The sequence below is a fragment of the Nicotiana sylvestris genome, chromosome 9 (assembly GCF_000393655.2).
Source record: "Nicotiana sylvestris chromosome 9, ASM39365v2, whole genome shotgun sequence".
NCBI classification, from domain to species: Eukaryota; Viridiplantae; Streptophyta; class Magnoliopsida; order Solanales; family Solanaceae; genus Nicotiana; species Nicotiana sylvestris.
The window spans coordinates 14173221-14179697 of NC_091065.1; the positions used below are offsets into that span (position 1 = coordinate 14173221).

The window sequence follows — 6477 nt, forward strand, 5'->3', positions numbered from 1 at the left end:
CTAAAAATTCTCCCAAAAGTGATCATATACAATGGGTAACTCATATTATCCGTCGGTTAACCCGTTTTTTATCCGTATTAAATATGGGTCGGGTCGAATAATTGATCCATTTTCGACCCGAACCATATCCGACCCGATCCGCCCGTTTGCCCCTCCTAGCCGTGATTCATAGTAACATTAGTACAATACATAGACAACGGTAGGATGAACCTTTACTGTCAAATTTAGATTGCAAACTCATAAGTTTAACTTAGAAGGCCCAATAACCAAATACTGTCAAAGTGATTTTGCACCATCACATGGTGCCAAAAAAGAAATGAATAAAATCAATATACTATCAATATGAATACATCTTCGCCAATTACCCTTCTGCCTATTGGCTCAAAGAATGAAACAGATGTTACATGAAGTGTCTCCCATGATGCCATCTCAAAATGAAGTTTAAGTTTGGCACTTAGACAATGTTTTGTCACCTCCTCATATATTAAGTTGCAATCACAGACTTGCATAAATACCAAACTTCGCACATAGCGCTTGGCCTGCTGCATAGCAATAGGTCTTTCATGATCTCGTCATCAAGCTAGTACTATCCCATCCTCTATTTTGGACTTGGATTGACTATATTTTGGGAAGCCCATATCAACTTTTTCTCATCCAGATACACTTAGAAAATGAAGAACATTATGAACTTCATCTAACAGTCATACTAACTGAAAAACAGAAACAACAAAGAAAGGAACTTGAAAAATAGTGAAGAGTTGGATGACCAGACGCTTACACATGTAAATAAGGAGATTTCTCAGTTCATCTGTGCAAAGAACTTGGCTTCTTCGACATGACCATTTGGTATAAAAGTGACCAACAGACATAAATTGGCGTTGAGGTCCGTTAATCAAGCATGTAGTAGTTTGGAAGAATGCACAGTTCTTCGTTCTTTATTAATTAAATTCCACCATAATTTTCTAATGTTGTGAATCATATTATTGACTCCGTTAAATGGATAAATAGAAAAATTTGGCAACAAAGGGATTGCATCGTATTATTGCCTTAGATAGTGATTGTATACTTCCATCAGATTTTTAACAAATCAACATCTAGCACTTCATAGTGGCTTTCATGAAAAAGGCAAGTGGATTTAAGGATAGTAGAATTAAGATGAGTCATGTCACAAACCAAGCTTTCTTTAACCTCCAACCTCATTCAAGATTCTACTCCTTGGCAAGATACACATACTTCTATACCTCATACTTGAGATTATTTGCATCATCCAGAATTCTCCAACTATATGCAGAGTAATTTTTCAACACTATTTCATGGAAAAACTCAATCAATTACTTGCTACCAAACTCTAATTTACCATAATATTTCCGTGGTTATATTAATCACATAAATATATTGACCACTCAAAGAAGCAAAAAGAACCATGACATTTCTACCTTTTTACATACCATGTATATGGAGGTTGATGGCTTGCATTAGATAACATCTTGATACTATAGCATAAAACCACCGGTACCAAAGATCACTGGTTAAAAATCTGCTTGTTAGAGAAAATATATTAAGCACCACTACATTGGAAACAACAGAGTAGCCTTTTGTATAAAGTTGTAAGTATCTATGTAGATTTATACTTTGGCTATCAAAAGGAATATTTGTAAGTGAGTATTTTAATTGAATCATATTAGAGAGGGCAAACTACTTATTACACAAGGCAAATATTACTACACAAGATAAACATTACTGGAGAAAAATAAGAGTAAAACAGAATAAAACCACATTACATGGAGGATTTATCCCAAAATAATTCTCCATTATCTGTTTGCTTTTCTTATATACTCACCTCTTAAGGCCGTTTAAGGTCCTCTAATGATGAGTTAGGAGATAGAAGCTAGCACATAAACGTTACACCTACATTCGGTAAAGAATAACTTAGATCAATTGAAGTATCTGCTATTCTGACAGGCTACAGTTCAAACATGTTATTACTTGCAAGTGCAAATATAATACGTTATGGAGAAGATTGCTCCAACTAATGGCAAGACCAAAACACTAATGAGGCACAGAGAGATACTTATTGATAAGAATGTCAAAACTAAATAACAAAGGGTAAGTAATAGCAGAATTACCCAAGTAATTTTCAGTTTCAAGTTTTCCAATATTCATTTTCTTGAAATGCCAATTGGCGTCTATTGACAAAACTATGTTTTAAAAGTGGCATAATCATGATCATGCAATGTTTTCTTGCATGACGAAAACTCATCTACAATGTTAATGATTCATTCCCACAGAAAATAATATTTTACTAACTTCAAACTGTCTGACAAGTCAAATTGAGACTTCGGTTTCTTCATATGCTTTTCACTGGGATGAAGTATTTACCTGGACTCCTTAAACGATTTACTACAGTCCTTCATTTTTTAGAATATTATAAAGGATAAATATCTAATCATAGACTAATACATTTATGTACCCCTCAACCTAATCACCTTTTGCTTTTGGAAAGCTATCAGTCAGTCAAACTTGTCGACAATAAAGGAGATTCTTTATTTACGTAACTCTTTAACATGAAAACTCAAAATACTCAATATCAGAAGTATATGTAATACATAATTATCCTAGAAGAAAAATTACATTGAAAATGGAAAAGAGAAGATCGTTTTATCACCCAAACATCAAAAAAGTTATTTTTTCCAACACAGTTCTCTCAAGCTTCATTTATATTTTCATGCAACCATTTTGTCATGAATAGATCCCAATGTTCCAGAAACCAATAGGAATCATTCACTACTTTTATATGCTATAAATATCGAAATTGCAGTAAATGAAATATCATGATCATTAATATCAAAATTAAATTGACCGAAGAACTCTTATAGTATATTAAGAAAGCAAAAACCGCATTCTCTTACCTCTTAATATGAGCCGTCCGCAGTTCACTATCAAGTAGACCATGCATCTGAATGACAACAACACATAATATTATTTCGGTGCTGCATAAACCACCAGGGAGTCGATGAGTCCATCTTCACAAACATATACTAAAACACCCTTGTTCTAGAAGCCACATATTATCAAGAAAAACCAATACCAAACAAAAACATATTCTATTTATACAATGAAAAAAGAGGCAAGCAAGGAGTTTAAAAATATGACAAGTACTGCATTTAAACATCGTTAGGTTGACCAACACATTAGCAGGTTTGTCTGCATACAAATTTATATTGACCTAGATATCAAATGAAAAGAAGAAAAAATCAATGAAATTAATCGTGTATACCGTAGCATTTAAATAGATACTCCAAATAAACAGATAAATGAAAGGTATAATGAGAGCTTTTAGCTAATGATGAATTCCCAACGAAACAACATTACTAATTGCAGCACAGTCAAAATGCAGGGCACCATTAAAGAATTATTCATCTCCATTTTCTTTCATGAAAAGGCTTCATAAGATACAAATGAATTTGCAAATAAATCTCAGTAAAGAATATGCTGCAGATTTCACTACCATACCTACAATTGCAGAAACATCTTTCAAATGATCTATATGTGTGCGATCAAAAGTTCTGGCCTTGCAAAAGGATAGATACTTGTGATAAATTCACCTACAAAAAAAGAAATGGTAGAAAGTTATTCAGTTGTTTTAGTTATATAGTCGAACACCTTAAGTGCAGCAAAGTTCTTCCCTTTTAATCAACATTTGCTGTTGAGATGGAAATTTAATATGGTTAGTGCTAGAAGCGCTCAAACAATAATGACCACATGCATACACAGAATCAACCCAAAATTTTTTTAAAAAGAAGGAAAAACTAGACACGTATAGTTGTAGACAAAAAAATACTTATACATTGCATTAAAAAGAAAAATAAAGCACAAATACAAACCTAACTTTATAGGCAAATGAAGATTCTAAATCAATAGTTTAATTAGAATCAACAGTTTACCTTCTCACCCGGAAAGAATAGAGTAAAATTTAGTAGAACTCAGAAATATTCTCTTCATTCCGTCCTTAGGCTTTTGGATTTTATCTGGCAGATCAGGATGCATGTGTATTTTGAAGAGCGTATCCATAGCTGCATGTACACAGAAAATTCGGAGGATAATTTTTACAATACAAACGAACAAAATAGAATACCAGAAAAAGATTGACAAAAAAAAAATGAGAAAGGACAAACAAAGGAAAATACCAAACACAAAATACTCACCAGAATACTATTAACTCCAATGGAGAAGATAGAGAAAGAAATAGGTAGGAGGAAATTAAAAATAGAGAAAGTGTGAAATCTTTTAGAATTAAAGGTGACCGATCAGTTGCATTTGACAATTGACAAGAAATATGCAAAAGTTGAAAACAGGTGCATGATTATAAAAATCCAACTACTAAAAAGCAACAACAATTGAAAAAAATATCCAATCAATTAGGTAAAAGAAGACCCAGAAATCAACAGAAAAATTAAAACCAAAATTCACCTACAAAAGCTAAATCCAAAGTGGAGAATGAAGAAGGCATGGATAAGCATGACCTTAAGTGAAGAGAAAGGGAACAATACTAAGAATAAAAAAGAAATAGGCTTGATGAAGAAGATGAAATGGCCAAAATCAGTGAAGAGCGTGAAAAGCAGTGGAGTGGAATCCAGTTGTACCCCACAAATAAAATACGTGTCTGTAATAAAAGGGTTGAACCAAAGTACTATAAAGCCCATAAAAAGTTTTTTAAAGGGTAATTATGCCTCATATATACATATTTTAACTATCGACATTCTCCCCAAATACCTCTTACACACTTTTTAAATACGAGAATAATATTATACACCAAAACTTTTAAAGGTGTGTCAATTACACACCACTTTGATGTTTGACCACATCTGCTCAAAAATTGCTCTTACACACGCCAATTAGCATTTGACATGTGTCAAATCGAGGGGAAAAAAAGAAAAACTAAAAAAAAAAAACTCTTCAACCCCTCTCCCCAAACCCCCTCTTTTCATCTTCTCAACCAAAAAAAAAAAAATACAGAAAAGAACCCCCCTCTTCATCTTCCTAACCCCGTCATCTTTTCCATCACCACCATACTATCACCAACTCTTCCACTATAAGAACCTTCTTCTATAACTATAGATTTAATTCTTTGCCGATTTTTAACAACATCCATCATAAAATCCTTATACAAATTTCAAATTTAAGCTTAAACCAAAGTTTCAAACTTGTTAATGGTGTTTTTTGAATTTGATCAAAATTAATTACCTAAGTAAAGTTTTACTCATCAATAATCACGAATTCAAACTAATTTTTTAGGTAGTGGAATTACCAAAATCAACAAGACCCGATTAAATTTTTAAGCTTTTTTAAAAAGTCAATAATGGTGATTTTTACAATACTCAATAGCTCCTATGTTCTTCTTTTTTTTTTCTTTTCTTCTTAGTCATGGGGTTGGAGAGACGAAATATGAGGTGGTAGATAAAATTAGGATGGGGATTGGGGACGAAGACGAACCGGGGGAGGGGGGGAACACTGGGTTTTGGGGTTGGGGAAGAAGACATGGGTTATATTTTTTTTTCTTTAATTTAAAGGAAATAGTTAAAAAAGGGGAAATTTAAAAAGAAAAATTAAGTTTAGGTGAATTTTTTAGTTTTCACGCGCCTCTTTTATGTGTAATACACGCATGTGACACATGACAAAAGAGGTGTGTAATTTACACACTTTTAAAATTTTTGATGTGTAATACTATTCCCGTGATTAACAAGTATGTAAGAGAGATTTGAGTACAATGTCGATGGACAAAGTATGTATTTTGTCAAAATTTGAGACTACAAAATATATAATTTTGTCTTTTTCATTTTAAAAGTGAAATCTCATATAATTAAAAGATATATAAAATGATATCACCACACAATAAAAGGAACTAAAGGTTGTTTTTACTTCATCAATTGGGGCGGTGTTAAATAGTCCCACACTTGATAAAGTTGTACTATGAAGAAGACTTGCCCGAGTCCTCTTGACCACAAGAAATTGAGGACAAAAGTACTTTAAAGTCTTCAAGTCTTGAAATTTTAAGGCCATCATCTTTTTAGACAATGTATTCTTCAACTACAGTTCTAGATGTATATATACGTGTCTGGGCCAAATAGTAATCTATAAGAAAACAATTATTTAATACACACCTTTCAATTCCTAGTAAGACTTTGCACATCATGAAGGTGCTAGCAAAAGCATTATGTTTTTTCTTGTTTTTCACTTTCAGAATCACCAAGTGTGATGACCCAAAAGTTCATCACTTATTTTAGAATTAAATTATGTGATTCGAGGCCTTAAACCTCTTTTTTCCTCACCTCGATTTGCGTGCACAGTCCGGATGTATATCCGGAACGCTTTTATGTGGGAATTTGATGAAAATGTTAATTTGGCCTTTAAAATGTAATTTAAGTTGACTTCGGTCAATATTTTAGGTAAACGGACCCGGACCCGTAATTTGACGGT

At 32.8% G+C, this 6477-nt stretch overlaps 1 long non-coding RNA gene across 6 annotated transcripts; it reads right to left on the reverse strand.

Moving 5' to 3' along the window:
- Positions 1-263: 263 nt before the first annotated feature.
- LOC104244085 (uncharacterized) lies at positions 264-4658 on the reverse strand. Of its 6 annotated transcripts, none has more exons than XR_011402341.1 (6): positions 4206-4658; positions 3945-4073; positions 3514-3605; positions 2910-2956; positions 1449-1908; positions 264-710 (listed from the first exon to the last, which is right to left on the reverse strand). It is a non-coding gene; the product is annotated as an uncharacterized lncRNA (long non-coding RNA). The 6 variants fall into 6 exon arrangements; XR_715375.2 differs by having other exon boundaries at positions 264-1525; positions 1841-1908; positions 4206-4655; XR_715372.2 differs by having other exon boundaries at positions 264-1537; positions 1841-1908; positions 4206-4655.
- Positions 4659-6477: the final 1819 nt, after the last annotated feature.